Source organism: Apium graveolens, chromosome 5, assembly GCF_009905375.1.
Source record: "Apium graveolens cultivar Ventura chromosome 5, ASM990537v1, whole genome shotgun sequence".
Classification (NCBI taxonomy): Eukaryota; Viridiplantae; Streptophyta; class Magnoliopsida; order Apiales; family Apiaceae; genus Apium; species Apium graveolens.
Window position 1 is genome coordinate 156,038,440 of NC_133651.1, and position 16,874 is coordinate 156,055,313.

At 33.8% G+C, this 16,874-nt stretch overlaps 1 long non-coding RNA gene across 4 annotated transcripts; it reads left to right on the forward strand.

The window, feature by feature from the left end:
* The first annotated feature begins 2,624 nt into the window (after window positions 1-2,624).
* LOC141661483 (uncharacterized) lies at window positions 2,625-5,449 on the forward strand. Of its 4 annotated transcripts, none has more exons than XR_012549972.1 (4): window positions 2,625-3,259; window positions 3,459-3,568; window positions 4,150-4,851; window positions 5,195-5,449. It is a non-coding gene; the product is annotated as an uncharacterized LOC141661483 (long non-coding RNA). The 4 variants fall into 4 exon arrangements; XR_012549971.1 differs by lacking the exon at window positions 3,459-3,568 and having other exon boundaries at window positions 4,150-4,403; window positions 4,567-4,851; XR_012549970.1 differs by lacking the exon at window positions 3,459-3,568 and having other exon boundaries at window positions 4,150-4,403; window positions 4,598-4,851.
* The last annotated feature ends 11,425 nt before the right edge of the window (window positions 5,450-16,874 follow it).

A 16,874-nucleotide genomic window follows, 5' to 3' on the forward strand; every position in this document is an offset into this window, starting at 1 on the left:
TTAAAGTACCACATATTGGCCTTTCCTGGGTGATAGTGAATTCCATCATCATAGATCTCAATCAATCTCAACTATCTTCTCAACCTCATTACTAGTTATCGAATAAACTTTATTCAATTACTAGTTATCAAAAACTGTATGTAACATACTCGGGAACATCGTCTCCTGGTTTTAAGTATTATGTTCAACCTTGTATGCCATATACTAAGGGTATAAGCAAAATATCGTTTTTCACTAGCATATGTATTATGTAGCTCGTACGCTCTACTTTAAATAATCATATTTCACTATCGAAATACATTGATTTCAAAACATACCTGCATATATATCATAAGATTTTAATTTCAAATCATACATACATTATATCGCAAGATTACATTTTAAAAACATTCATGCATATACTTGTAATAATCACAATAGCAGTAATAGGGTTTGAAAACTTGCATCATAAGAATCAATTATACTTTGATAAACAAGATATAGTTTTAAGAAACTTGCATAAAAAATAATAGTATGTTTTATTACGTAAAATATAGGGTTAGGAAACTTGCATAACATACTTACATCTTATATGTAAAAAAAAGATATAATGTTTGAAAATAGAGTACAAGGTTGGAAAATTTGCCAGGAGTCCGGCTATATAGTCTTAAGGGTTCTCACAGTCCTTAATGTCCTCAGAGCTCCACTCTCTCCGTCTGGTTCTATGGACAGATATAATAATCTAAGTTAGCTTCAATAGCTAATAAACAACTAAGAAATATAATAATCTCCATTAACTCATTACTCGCCAAGACCTCGATACTAATCCACAAACCTATATCGAGTCTTATAAAAACAAGTACAACTCATACTTAATCCATACTCTTTACTCTCATTCACTACACTAATAGGTAATCATGATAATCCTCAATAATTTCCTTGTTTTAAAAATATTAGTTTAACTTTATGAAAAACATTTTAAAGGTTGAGTCTTCTACAGAGTTTACTATTTGCGCCGCTTCCACTAAAATGACTGTTTCTCCTAAATCGTAAATCGTCTCGACACAATCTTTATATGGTTACAATCTAGAAGACAATCTATTTTTAGTAATGAACAGTGGTTCTTGAAAAGATGCAGTTTACAGTTTGGAAAATGTATTACAAAACAGCCTAAAATGGACAACGTTATGCGGACATTAGACGGCTATAAACGGGACGTTTTCAATTTATAAATTACTCCAAAATCAATACCAATCAATCACAAACTCACCATCTACCTTATACTCCTTCCACTCAGTCAAATCCTCCATTAAAACTCAAGCAAAATTCAAAACCCATTCTCCAAAACTTAACAATAACCCATTTAATCACTTTAAACATCAATTCATAACATATACAGTACATACATGCTTTCATCTCTAAGTTTCAAGAAAATTAATTTAAAAAATCAATAGTCATCATCTTCTTAAACTTGAGAAAAATATATCTCGAGTTTTCGGGTTATAGAGATGTTACCCTTAAAGAAACAAGCTCGGGAAGACCTCCGATTTAAGCTATTGCGCGCAATGTTTGGTGGAGAAATAAGCAAGCTTCACTCCTTCTTCCCCCCTTCAAGCTCGGTTTTTCTTCACAAAAATAGGGGGAGGGGGCGCGGAGGCTGCTCCTTTGTGTTTTTATAATGCGAGGATTGGGTTTGGTTTTAATTAGGTTACAAACTTTGTCAAATTACAAGTTAACCCCTCAAGTTTGCTTAAATTACAAAGTTTCCTAATTCGAATGCTATTGCGTTCTCTTTTATCAATTGTTCCTCGAATCCTTGCCTTCATTTCCAATTTGTAATTACCCAATTAATTACCGTTTATTATTCTGGAACTTTCGCTGAAATATGAGATCGATCGGAGACCGAAATTTTTTACTATTTATCGGGCACTCACTACACCAAATATGACCTACCGCAATGACCTCCAAATAAATGTTACCCAAATATGTTACCTTAGCTATTCTACTTATGAGATAATACAACAATTTAATTATTTGTGTTACTTCAGCCAAAAACTTGATGTTGCATTAGCTAGAAAGTGTTGGAGCTTGCAACATACTTGTAAAAAATGTTAGCTTTGGGTATTAAAATATGAATTTAATATATATTAAAGTTCAAGTATTATTTTAATTTTACAAGAATTTAAGATGAATTATAAAATAATAAATGAGATACATAAAATACATGAAATAAAAATCTTTTATATAACAAAGTTCTAAAATTAAACATTGGAATTTTAAGTAATAAATTTAAAATTGGAGTTACAAAAGTTATATAAAAAGTGAAAAAGTAAAAAAAAACCCTCATTTTAATATGAGAAATGCTATTTCAGTTTTAAAAATTATAATAATATTGAAGATAAAATATATGAATTTATAAAAATTAATAAAATATATTAAAGTAAATTTTAATTTGTGCAAAATAATTATTTGAACATTAATATAAAATATTTTTTCAGTTTTGGGCCTGGTCCAATTTTTAGGCCTGTTAACTTTCAGACAAGCAGGGAAATTTTGGTAAAAAACCGCCCAAAATTTTTGAACTGTTTGAAAATTTTACTAACTCACAGTCTCACACTAACCCTCTCATTCACTCAATCTCGGACTCTCGGTACACACACTCTCTTTATGTATGCTCTCTTTCGGTGCACACACTTTTTCTACCGGTCTCTGTTCTTTCTTAGATCAATTTACAACCCAACTTCAAATTTGTACTTTAACATCATTTTAGTGTAAAATTATTCTCCAACCCAACTCTAAATCTTACACCAATTTGGTGTTGCACCGAAAGTTACACCAAATTTGGTGTGTCACCAAATTTTTAGAGTTTTTGTTAATACCAACATTACCCTTATTGTCCTTACCTAAAATAAAATTAGTCATTTTATATCTTATTAACTTTATTACTTTTATACTTTATTTTATACTCTAGTAATAAAATAATATATATAGTATAAGAATAGTGTAAAATTTAGTATATGTGGGTTGAAGATGAATATGAAAATAGTGTAAATTTTACACCATTTTTGTGTAGATTTCACGCCAAAATAGTGTGATGCATTGGAGATGCTCTTAGTAGACATTCTATCTTTGCCATGTTATTTAATCTTTCATATGTAATTAGAGCCCAATTGATTTTTATCCCAAGTTAGGGCTCAATTGATTTGAGGGTTTTGCGATGGGAAAGTTATAAATTATGGTTCTTCAAACGGGATTGAGATTAAATTTGGAGATGAAGCAGGTAAGGGTGTTAATTTTTGTTTTTTGGTTGTGCACGCTAGATGTTTGTTTAAATTTCTTAAAAAAAATATGTTTGGTTTTGTAAGTTCAATTTTCAAGTTTTTAGTGCATCGATCTTGGGCCTTGTGTGTGTTAAGATTTTCGATTTTTTTATGGCCTAGTATTTGTGTTGGATTATATTTGGATTTTCTTTTGTGTAGATGAGAATAGATGCACAGAAATTAAGGAGCTGTTTCGAATGTCTTTTTTTCGAAGGTCTGTAATATTAACAGAAATAAAGGATCTGTAATTTCCGAAGGGAATGTTGGATGTAAGTTTGATTCTAGCGTGTACTAATTATATGTATGATGACTAATTCTAGGTGCAGCAATGAAGCATGGTTACGTAAAAGTAAAAGTGTAATTGGAAGTTAGTCTTTAAAGTCATATACCTTATTTGTTGTGGAGTTTTATAGTTTATCATTTACTACTCTACGGATGAACTATTTATTAAGATCTCCGAACTGCATTTACACCTCGACTTCCTTATGGTTAAAGCACAATGATGTATCACCACAAAAGTATTTGAGTATACTACTTTCTGCATATATCATCCATTCTCTTTGTTAAGTCTTCAATTGTTGGTACTGTGTGACTTTTTATTCATAAGTTTATGATGTGCTTTACCTGCATAAAACAAAATAATATGATAAATTTAGATTCTGAATATAATAGACTTTTTTACTTTTCTCTTTGTTTATGTTCTAGACTTCTACTGTTCCACTAGGGAATTAATACATGCATATTAAAATAATATGGTAATAATTAGCCTATATATATGTTTTACCGTTTATTACAATTTTCTACTTGATTATTTGCCTTGTTTCCCAACTTAAGTTTGTGTCACTTTTAGACTTCAGGAAAGTGAAAGTAAAGAAGAAGAGATTGATGAAGTTGATGATTATAATGAAGAGGAGCATGACCATAAGACTAAAGTGCCAGCGGAGAAAAAGCCTATTGTTCAGAAACCTGTGGAAGCACCCAAAGACACTGACAGGCAAATATCGAAGAAAGAACTTAAGAAAAAGGAGCTTACTGAACTTGAGGTTGTTCTTGCGGAATTGGGTTATCCAACATCCGAGGCCAGTGGCCAAGAAGGCACCTGTGGTGAGCATTACAAAATACACGTAGCTTCAACTAATGTGATTATGTGTCTTTTTGTATAATGGTGATTGCATTTAGATGCGCTCTATTATTTTTTTTATTAATTTTTCCCCAGTTGAGTAATTTTTGTGATTACAATTTTCTTTTTGCTATTGCATGCACCTAGACCTAGTGTTTTATCTACTGCCACTGTCCAGGGAATGTTATCTAAAGGAAGGTTCATATCAATATTGAAGCAGGGCCTCTCATTTTGTTATCCATTCATTTTCACTCGTTTTCTGCCCATTATCAAACTCAAATTTCTGAAGTTTGGTTTAGTACGTTAATGGAAATGGAAGTGTAGGGAGTAATGGAGAGGTTCTGAAGGAGAAGAATACGACGAAGAAGACTGTTGAGGAAATTGGACAGGAGGATGCTTGGTTCATGGAAAAAGAATCCAAGTCAGCCTCAAGTATGCTGTTTTATCTTGAATTCTCAATGATTAAATATCCTTAGAATCGGAGAATTTTATGTATTTAACGAGATTGGAAACTACATTATAGTTGTTGTGTTTGGACCAAAAAAAGTTATATATTTGACATAGTTTAGTTATTTATCGAGCATTCATTTATTGAGGTTTTAGTGTATAATAATCAATCACAGTGACATACGTTTGGTATGATTATGCCTCTCCTACATTCATTCTCATTTTTTTTTTAATTTTTCAATTTAAAGTCTAGGGTTTCTACCCCTAATTTTTTATTTTGTTTGTGCTATTTTTTATTTTATGTGTTTGATTTTGATTGTGATTATAGTTTGCAGTGATTGAATATGCTCATCGACACTGATGGATCCTCTAAATTATTTTGACTGAGCCTACTGGATCAGCTGCTGAGTCCAACATATGCCAAGTTTTGCGATGTACATTAGTTGGTTTAGTTAGTTAAGTTTATTGTGATTTTTGTATAATGGAGACTTGTATGTTTATAGTTAGTATATTATGAAATTTAGCATGTATTAAATTTATGTAGTATATTTAAATTGTACAATCGATTCTCCATTTTTCAATAGTAGCTTTTCATTTTTTTTGGTAAAATGTTACAAATGGCTTGTAAAGGTGTTGCAATAGCCGGTTTAAATGTTTTAGTAGCTTGTATACAATTGTTACAGGAGCTAGTAAAGTGTTACCCTAGGTATATATATGAAACCACCAAAAAGTGAGACTCACATGCCATGCCAACATGCCAGTAGCCATGTCATCACAGTGACACGTCTGTATGCCATGTCAGCAAAATGTGGGACTCATACTGGGTCCACTTTTTTAAAAAAAATTGTAACGCTCTTAGGTAACATTTTTTTATGTTACCTTAAGTATCCTAAGATAAGATAGGTGTTTATGTTATACTAGGGGGTTAAATGTTACCTTAGGTACCTTGAGGTATCATCGAAAATTGTAACAAGGGTTTATGTTACTTTAGGCCTTTGGTAAAATTTTAGGGGCTTATTGTAACATTTTTTTTGTTACAGAAAGCTATTTTTGGTCTAGTGACTATTCATGGCATTTTTCAATTTGCTCATTTCTGAATTCTGACGAACCCAACTTACGTTTATTTAATTCCTAGATTAAGAATAACTCTTTGTAAATCCATTTTTGAGTAATCAAATATTCCAACATTTTTTCGGTTATCAAAATAACTCGATTTTTGGTCAAAATACAAGTTGTGAATCCCTGAGATCCGACGTGATTTACATATACTTATCTATTGTATGGATCACTAATACAGATTCCGAATTCCCTTTTGGATCTTACAACATAGGTAGCACGACATATATTTACTTATACTGTAAAGTTACTATTCATCTAAAAATTTCAAATTAGTTCAAAATTTCGGGTTATTAAAGTTAGCACAAGCTTTCTCATGACAAAGTCTGAAGGTTGAGAAGAATGAAAAGCATGTGTTTTAGATCCACCTTTTGCTACATCAGTTTTTGTAGATGGGGGTTTCTGAGAAGCCATTAGTCCTGATGCTTGAGGACCATCAGACTTTGCTAACTTCTTTATTTTTACAACAAGTTCGTTTTGGGAGACACTTGAGGTGGTTTGTGTTTGGGGTTGTGTTTGTGTTGTAGAGCTTGGGTTAGTGTTAGGTCTGTAATACAACTGTAGAGGGGGGTGAATACAGTTTATGCAAACAATTCGATAAAACTTAACATAATTAACAGTTTTTATATTAATCATATAAAAACTGTTACAAAAGTACTCTCTCAAAAGGATGAACAATTATCTTTGAGAGCTGCTAGGTTATCTAAAAGATATAACAATTCATTACACAAACAGTGTAAACATAGTCTGTGCTAGCACGACAAGAAACAGAGCAATAGACATCGGTCAGGGACCAATGTTAAAAAATTTTACAAGCGATGTGTTTGCATGTGTAGAGAAAGGTCCAACTTTTAGATATCGGTTCACAACCGATGTTTAGGATTCACCTAGACAACAGTTCTGACTTAGAAACTGATGTCTTTTTTATGACATCTTACATTTTAACTGATGTGTAAAATAAGCCTAATACCATATATATCAGATCCATCAGAGGAATAGGTTTGAGCAACATGCTGGAACAATATTACAAAGAAGTGACAACGTCAGAGCCACCATTACGGATTAGTGGCTTGAAAAAAATATTTTTTCATAATCAAATAATCATAGCATGGTGTTCTAAGGAATGCTCACCTGATTATGGTATATAAGTTAAGCCATAAAAAAATAAATTAGTAAGAAAGGCAACATTAGAGGTGCTGTGACCGCAGAAGTAAAGTCGAGTAGTCCAAATAGTAGGGCCCGTGGAAGTTCTGTGTGGTATGGAAAAGTCTCGCAACTTAAAACATTCTTGCCTCTAACTAAGCCTTTATCCGACCAGTGCAACAAAAGGGCAAATGACTGAACCTGTTCAACTGCCAAACTCGTCCAACCAGATGTTGCCCATCCCCAAAACATAATAGGGAGAAATCAGTGTAAATGAAACTTTTCAGATTTAGTAGGTCCTAAAACGATACTCCTTGAGAGTATGTTACTTGAAAGAAAAATGTAAGAATTTTTTTTACAGTAGGAATACTTACAAACATAGTAATCCAGTAAGATGGCTGACCAAATAGGCGGAACATAATCGTGTACATCCCTGTTGATGGCACAACACTAATGATCCAGTTGATAATATAGAATCCAAGCAGGTTTCCCCATATAACAAGATGTTACAATACAGTGAAGGAACTATATGCATCAGACATGAAACTTGTGGTAAGAGCAGAAATATCTGATTAATATATTAAAACAATAACTATAATTATCAGGAATAATTTTCATTTCAATGTATGCAAGTCAAAGATTCGACAATCAACGAATAATTGCATACAACCTTCGAGTGTGTTCATGAATATTTGGTAAATTTCAATTTTCACTTCCTCTTGCATTGTAGAAGTTTAATAAAGCTGTAGTTGAGTTTTAGTTTCTAGTAGTCATTAAACCTATTACTAACAAAACAGAGTCCGATTGTGATCTTTTGTGCTTTTATCATTTCATGCCTACTTATGTTTGACTGAACCCAAAACAGGGACAGAGAAAAAACAATACAACAAGAATACTTATTGATTAAACAAATATAGCAAGTCGAGTAAATTCCAATGAAAAGATATTGTAATACTTTCAATTCAATAAAAAAATAAATATCAGAAGTCAGTCAAGAACTTCTGACAAACACATTGAACCTAAACCAATGGCCATATATTAACATCCCTGTGGTCTCTATTTGTTAAGCATGTTGTGCTAACATATATAAATCAACAAATTGAACTACTGTATAGTTTGCTGAAAGTGAAAAAATCAAGGCAACACTTCTTACTCGAAAAGAAAAAATGGCCAATTCCCTTAATTGGTTTTAACAAACAAATGCAATAAGACGAGCAAAACATTTCCAACATATAGTAAGCTTGGTATATGATGAGAAACAAGGTCCATCAATCGAAGCATAAAAGAGCATGTTGGGAGTCAAGGTGGTATCATAATCTGTGTTCAGCAAGTTCAATATCTATGTCACATGTTTTGGGAAAGTTGAACTGAAATTAAAATACATCCTCATTTATTTTCCAAAATTACGTTTGGACAAATGATATACTTATAAAATTGCAGATAATTATTATAACTCGAATTACTCATCAAAATGTTTGAACAGATACTTACTAAACCATGTAATTCACTTCTTGTAACTATATCGGTGCTATAAATATGAAGACACTTCAATAATGCCTGGTAATCAGCTGGACTTCTTAGTCTCTCCTTCACTTTACAGAAATAAAATTACTATTAAACGAAGATCCGAAGAGAAATCATATAAATGCTATAACATCGAAGGCAAACTGAAAAAATATTTAAAGAAATTTTTAATTTTTAGAAAAAAACATAGAGTTCAGGCCTTAACAGAAGAAATCAACACCCAAACTCAATAAACTCTCAGATCTGTACAGGAAAATAAGAAAATGTATACAAAAATATGAAGAAATATTAACCCAACCTTCTAATTAAAGATGGGTTCAACTAATTGTAGAAAGCAAACCAAGAAATTGAAGATGTGTTGAACTAAATATGCTTCATTTATACTCAATTAAAATTAGGGTTTATATATAAGTTCTTAGAATTGGGGTTCTGTTGTGAAATTGGGGGTAAATATGGGGTTGAAGCTCGAAGAGGGAGAGGAAGATAGAGAGAGAGAGAGAGAGAGAGAGAGAGACTCGGGAGGGGTGAAGTGAAGTAAGGGAAGAAGAAAGGGGGAAAAGTGGAATAAAATTTTGGTTGGTGGGATATTAGAATTTTGGCTAATTAAGGGGGAATGTATACAATTGTACTGTGGCTGTTTTTTTGTTTTTTTGTTTTTTTTTAAATTTGAGATTAGACAACAATTATGTTTTAAACCGATGTCTATAAAGTCTTTAACATCATTTAAAAAACCAAACGATGTTAAAAAACCTGTTAACATCGGTGGCTTTTTAGACCGTTATTAAAAGGGTGATGTCTTTTGTTCTGTTTCTTGTAGTGGCTTATGTAGTACACAGTTACACAATCAATAAGGAATCATATTCTATTATAATAAGGAATCCTAATACATATCTATGTATGATTGCTTCTGTAAGAAAAGTCCTTCATCGCCTTAAATTCTGCAATCCCTATCCTTCTTTGATATCTACTGATGTGATTAAATACTGATCATCAAATACTGACAGACAAATACTGATGATGTCACCTTTAGTAAATCCTGATATCAAATACTGATAATAAACTTTGATATTTTATATACTGATATCATCAATTTCTTCTAACTATCTCCCCCAACTTGTGCATTATGTAAATATGTACAAGTTCTAATTGATGAAGTCAAAAACTATCTAAATGCAGAAATCAGATAAACATATACATTCTTACAATCAGTAATTATCAGACTTTATCTTTAATTCTGAACTCTAACACAGTCTTCAGCTTCTTCAAGGAACTTCCTTAATAGATTTTCTTCCATAACATATAAGTACCATTGCATCCTCTGTTTGATATCTTTTAGCTCATCTGTTGATTCATCATTTTGGTAGATGATTGGCCTGAGATCATGTAATTTTGAATTTCCAAGTGATAGATCATCTAGTTCTAAAAATCCAATCCTCTTTCCATCAAGATTAAAAGTAAGAACTTCTCTTCCCAGAGACTTAACTACTTTGGCTCCTCCAATAGGCATATCAACAGCATATTCAGTTTGATCTCTCTGCTTCAACTATATTAAGTTCTTAAAAAATATAGACCTTCTGGAACCCCCCCTTGTAATTTTGCATAAATGAAATGAAGTTAAGTGCCAGATAGCTACCCGACGGATAAGCAACAATGCCATTCGACGGATGATCAACAAGGCAACCCGACGGATGATCATGAACCCGACGGATAAAGAATTCAAACATTTGTTGACAGTGACAACACAATCACATGCGTCGAGTGTATGCAAATGGAATGTGGAAGCCTATTCAATTGGGTTTTAGAGAACAAAGAAGCATTGCCATTTCCATGCTATTATGAAGATATTCAAAGATGCTGGAATAGAGTAATGAAGTAGCACAGTATTAGACTTGATAGTTTTTGTTTTATTATCTTGTCTTATTACTTTGTAATCTTGGTGTTATATAAACCAAGAAGTAGCAAATAGAACAACAAGAAACTGAGCAAGATTATTATTATTATTAGAGAAACATTTGTATGCTGTATTTTTAGCATTTCTCTGTAAACTTAGTTGTTCAAATTTGTAAGCAGCTGTGAGCTAATTGCTACACAGAGTTCTCTTGATATAATATATATCTCTGGTGGATACATTCTAATCCACCAGAAAGTTTTTAAATACTTGTGTTTTTAATTACTTGTGTCTTGATTCATTCCAAGATATTATTCCGCAGTTTGCAAATCAATTCACGCAGTTATATATTATTAAGATAGAACATTTTATATCTTTGTGAAAAAGTTTCAAGAATTCCATTCAACCCCCCTTCTGTAATTCTTGTTGCATTGTTAGGGACTAACAATTGGTATCAGAGCAAGCTCTTGATAAACAAAGAGTTTAAAGATCACAACAAAACAGCAAGATGAACAAGAAGGATGTTGGAGTCAAGATTCCTTTTCTGGACAAAGATAATTACCATAATTGGAAGGTAAAGATGCATCTCCATTTACTTTCTCAAGATGAGGCCTATGTAGATTGCATAGAGAAAGGCCCTCATGTACCAATGAGAGCTGCAACTGGAAATTAGCCATCAGTCCCCAAGCCAAGGCATGAATGGTCTGATCCTGATATTGAACAAGTCAGGAAAGATAAGAAGGCCATGAATATCCTGTTCAATGGACTTGATGGTGACATGTTTGACAACATCATCAATTGAAAAACTGCCAAGGAAGTTTGGGACACTATACAGATTATCTGTGATGGCACTGAGCAAGTAAGGGAAAATAAGATGCAGCTACTCATTCAGCAATATGAGCATTTTCATAGTGAAGAAAGTGAGTCTCTCACTGACATCTTTAGTAGGATTCAAAAACTACTAAATGCTCTGAAGTTGCATGGAAGGGTCTATCAGACAAAAGACTCCAATATTAAGTTCCTTAGATCTCTCATTGAGAAACTCTCAAGATTACAAGGAGTTTACTTTGGAGAGACTGTATGGCATCCTGAAAACTTATGAGCTTGAAATAGAGCAAGATGAGAGGATGAAGAGAGGAAAGAAGAAAGGAGGATCCATTGCACTAGTTGCTGAGTTAGAGAAAGAGATGAAGATGGAAGCTGTTGAATCAACTTCAAAGGTCTGTGAAAACAAGGGCAAGGGGCTGGTAGCAGAAAATGAAGATTCTTTGAGCCAAGATGACATGGAAGATATTGATGAACATCTAGCATTTCTTTCCAGAAGATTTTCCAAGCTCAAGTTCAAGAAGAACTTTGGAGCAGCCAAGCCAAATAGAAACATGGTGGATAAATTTAAATTCAAATGTTTCAAATATGACTTGGCAGGGCACTTTGCCAGTGAGTGTAGAAAGTCAGATTCCAACAAAAAAAAGTTTGAGCCTGTGGATTATAAATAGAAATACTTTGAGTTGCTCAAATAAAAGGAAAGGGCTTTCATTACACAGGAAAATGACTGGGCAGCAGATGGTCTGGATGAGGATGAGGATGTCAGCTATGTCAATCTAGCCCTAATGGCCAAGTCTGATAAAACATAGACAAGTTCTTCAAGTAATCATGTAATTACCACTAAACTTGCACATTTATCTAAAGTTGAGTGTAATGATGCTATAAATGACACGTCTACAGAATTATATCATGTGCGTGTTATACTTAAGTCTCTTACTAAGGAAAATGCTAAAATCAAATAAAACAATGTGTTTTTAAGTGAGAAGAATAATGTGCTAGAGTCTCAGTTCATTGAATTTGAAAAATTAAGAATTGAATGTAAAATTGCTAAGGATGAATTAACTGAGTCCTTGAAGAAAGAAGAGATCTTGAAGAAGCAGCTTGAACGAGAACATGAGGTGATTAAGGCATGGAAAACATCTAGAGATGTTCATGCTCAAATCACCAAAGTTCAAGGTATTGAGTCCTTTTGTGATGCAGCCTGGAAGAAGAATAAGGAGAAGCTGGAATCCAATTTGGTTGAAGGATTGCTAACAGATGTAAACTCGATGGATGATGAGGGTCATCCGTCGGATAACAAAAAGGGTTATCCGTCGAGTGATATAAATCCTCATCCGTCGACTGTGAGCAAACCTGTGAGTAAAGCTAAACTTGTCAAGTTAAATGAGAAATATGGATCAGTTTTCATGAATTTTGTTCCAGGAGAATCCAGTCAAGTGAAGAAGGAGAAAAAGGCTAATGTTGGTCATATGACTGTCAAGCAATTGGGTGACAGACTGGAAAAGATTGAGGTTACAACAGAGGCTAAAAGGAACAATAATAGAAATGGTAAAATAGGAATTAACAAGCATAATAACTACACACCTGATAAATATGCTCCAAGAAAAATCTGTGTCAAGTGTGGTAGTGTAAATCATTTATCTGTTAATTGCAAAACTGTGATGCTTACTTCCATATCTGTGCAACCTCATTTTCCCAACATGAATGCCATGTCTTCTTTGCCTATGAATGCTATGTCTACACAGAATATGAATGTTCAGTTTGCTAATATGCCATTTGCAGCTAATCCTTATTATACTGTATTTAGTATGCCACAAATGCCATTTAGCATGCCTTACTGGAATAACAGGTTTACTAATAGCATGTCATTCCCTGCTAATCAAAATATGCATGATAATTCTGCTGTAATGAATATTTTCAAAGGTCCAACTCAAATGACTAAGGATGAATCTGATATCCCCAAGTTAAATGAGATAAAACCTAAGAAACAGAAAAAGAAAGCTAACAAGGCAGGACCCAAGAAAACTTCGGTACCAAAATCAACTTGATTTGATTTTGATGTGTGTAGGGAAACAGAAAGAATTTATGGTACTTGGATAGTGGTTGTTCAAGACACATGACTGGTGATTCTACCATGCTCACAGAGTTCAAGGAGAGAGCTGGCCCAAGTATTACTTTTGGAGATGACAACAAGGGTTATACTATGGGATATGGCTTGATTTCAAAAGACAATGTCATTATTGAAGAGGTTTCCTTGGTGGATGGTCTTAAGCACAATTTGTTGAGTATCAGCCAGCTTTGTGATAAAGGCAATTCAGTAACCTTCAACTCAGAAGCCAGTGTTGTGACAAACAAGAGGAGCAACAAAGTGGTTCTCACTGGTGTGAGAAAAGGAAATGTGTACATAGCTGACTTCAACTCATCAAATACAGAATCTGTTACTTGTCTTTTTAGCAAAGCAAGTCAGGATGAAAGTTGGTTATGGCATAAGAAGCTATCCCATTTAAAATTCAAGACCATGAATGAACTAGTAAAGAAAGAACTGGTAAGAGGTATTCCTCAAGTGGAGTTTTCTAAAGATGGATTGTGTGATGCCTGCCAAAAAGGAAAGCAAATCAAAGCATCATTCAGAAAGAAGCTTGATTCAATAAATGAAGAACCTTTGCAACTGCTACACATGGATTTGTTTGGACCAGTCAATGTGTTGTCCATCTCAAGGAAAAGATTTTGCCTAGTAATTGTAGATGATTTCTCAAAGTTCTCTTGGACATATTTCCTAAAGTCTAAAGATGAGGCTAGTGAAATCATCATCAATCACATAAGGCAAGTCAATAATCATCCTGATTTTAAAGTTAGAAGAATCAGGAGTGACAATGGAACTGAGTTCAAGAATTCTGTCATGAGAGCATTTTGTGAAGAATATGGGATTTTGCATGAGTTTTCAGCAGCAAGAACTCCACAACAAAATGGAGTGGTAGAAAGGAAGAACATATCACTTATTGAAGCTGCCAGGACTATGCTTGAAGAATCTAAATTACCAACATATTTCTGGGCTGAAGCTGTAAATACTGCATGCTACACTCAGAATATTTCTCTGATTAATCAAGCAAAATGCATGACTCCATATCAATTGTTCAAGAACAAGAAGCCAACTTTAAATTTTCTTCATGTCTTTAGCTGCAAATGTTATATCTTGAGAAATCAAACTGATCAGAATGGGAAGTTTGATGCTAAAACAGATGAAGGAATATTTGTTGGATATGCTGTTGGTAAAGCATACAGAGTCTACAATATAAGAACCAACATTATTGTGGAATCAATACATATTGTGTTTTATGATAAAAAGATTGAAGGACTGCAAGATGGAGATTACCATGAGAGCCTCAAATTTGACAATGTGGAGATGGTTAGTGATGACAGTGATGATGAAAGTGATCAAGAAACAGTATCAAAGGATAATGCAGAAAAATCTACTACCAATGAAGCACAAAATTTAACATCCGTCGAGTTGCATAATGCTTCATCCGTCGGGAGACAGTCTGCCTTATCCGTCGGGAGACGACCAGCCTCATCCGTCGGTACTCAAAATTCACCATCCGTCAGGTCATCAAAAGAAGCTGGGAGTCAGAATAGATCACCTACAGAAAGCTCTCCCTTCTCAAATCAAAGATCCATTAACTCAGGGGGAGTTTCATATAATCAAAACTCAATCACACATCAAGACAACAATGAGGCCTCTTCATCTAGAACTAATCTACCCCAACAAAGGAAATGGACAAAGGATCACCCTTTTGAGCTTATCATTGGTGATGTATCTTCTAGAGTTCAAACAAGGAGAGCAACTCAAGAAGAATGTCTACACAGCAGCTTTTTTTCTAAGGAAGAACCAAAGAAGGTAGAAGAAGCTTTGTTGGATCCTGATTGGATTTTAGCTATGCAGGAGGAGCTAAACCAATTTGAAAGGAATAAGGTGTGTAAGCTGGTGCCCAAGCCTAAAGGAAAGAATCCAATTGGCACCAAATGGGTATTCAGAAACAAGATGGACGAAAATGACATAGTAGTCAGGAACAAAGCTAGATTGGTTGCTAAGGGCTATTGTCAACAAGAAGGAACAGATTTTGATGAAACATTTGCTCCTGTTACAAGACTTGAAGTCATCATAATCTTCTTAGCCTATGCAACCCATGCCAATTTTAAAGTCTATCAAATGGATGTCAAAAGTGCCTTTCTGAATGGAGATTTGGAGGAAGTCTATGCTAGTCAGCCTTCTGGTTTTGAAGATCCAAACTTTCCAGATTATGTTTACTATCTTTTGAAAGCACTTTCTGGACTAAAGCAAGCACCTAGAGCCTGATATGACACTTTATCAAAGTTTCTTTTAGAGAATCACTTCACTAGAGGTACTGTAGACAAAACTCTTTTCTTTAGAAATGTTAATGGCTCTAGTATACTTGTTCAAATTTATGTATATGAGATAATTTTTGGCTCTACAGATGAAAAACTTTGCAAAAAGTTTGCCAAATTGATGCAAAGTAAGTATGAAATTAGTACGATGGGAGAACTAACTTACTTCCTTGGTTTACAAGTTAAGCAAGTTAGTGATGGAATATTCATTAGTCGAACTAAATACATTTATGATCTTTTAAAGAAGTTTGATCTAATGGATTGCACATCTGTAAAAAGTCCCATGGCCACTACAACTAAGCTTGAATTAAACACTACTGAAACGTCTGTGGATATTTCAAGTTATAGGGGCATGGTTGGCTCACTTCTGTACTTAACATCTAGTAGGCCAGATATAATGTTTGCTACATGTTTGTGTGCTAGATTTCAGACTGATCCTAGAGAATCTCACTTAGTAGCTATTAAGAGAATTTTCAGATATCTCAAGGGAACACCAAAACTTGGCATTTGGTACCCTAGAGATTCTGGTTTTCATCTAACTGGTTATTCAGATGCAGATTATACAGGTTGTAGAATTGATAGAAAAAGTACAACAGGAATCTGTCAATTTCTAGGAAACAAGCTTGTGTTCTTGTTCAGTAAAAAGCAAAATTCAGTTTCTACTTCTACAGCTGAAGCTGAATATATTGCTGCTGGCAGTTATTGTGCACTGATTTTATGGATGAAGAACCAATTGCTAGACTATAGTCTGCAAGTGGAAAGAATTTGTGGCGCCCTCCAAACCCGGGTCAGAAGTTTGGGGTCCACACACACCTTATTTATAACCTGCTTATAACAATAATAAAGATAATAATAATATATGCAGTGACCCTACTTACCAACTACCACGGACCGCAACAGGTTAAAGTATGCACACAAGCCAAACACACTAATATATTACAAACCGTTCAAATCCCAATCATTCAAACTCAAACTGAGTATTAAACTTTATTATAACTTTTACAAACTTAAATTATCCCAAAAGAAGCCTACTAGCTTAGCTCGGACAACCTGAACCCCTAGCTCTCGCGCTGGACTGGGGATCCGCGATACCAACTGGTTCCTTCTT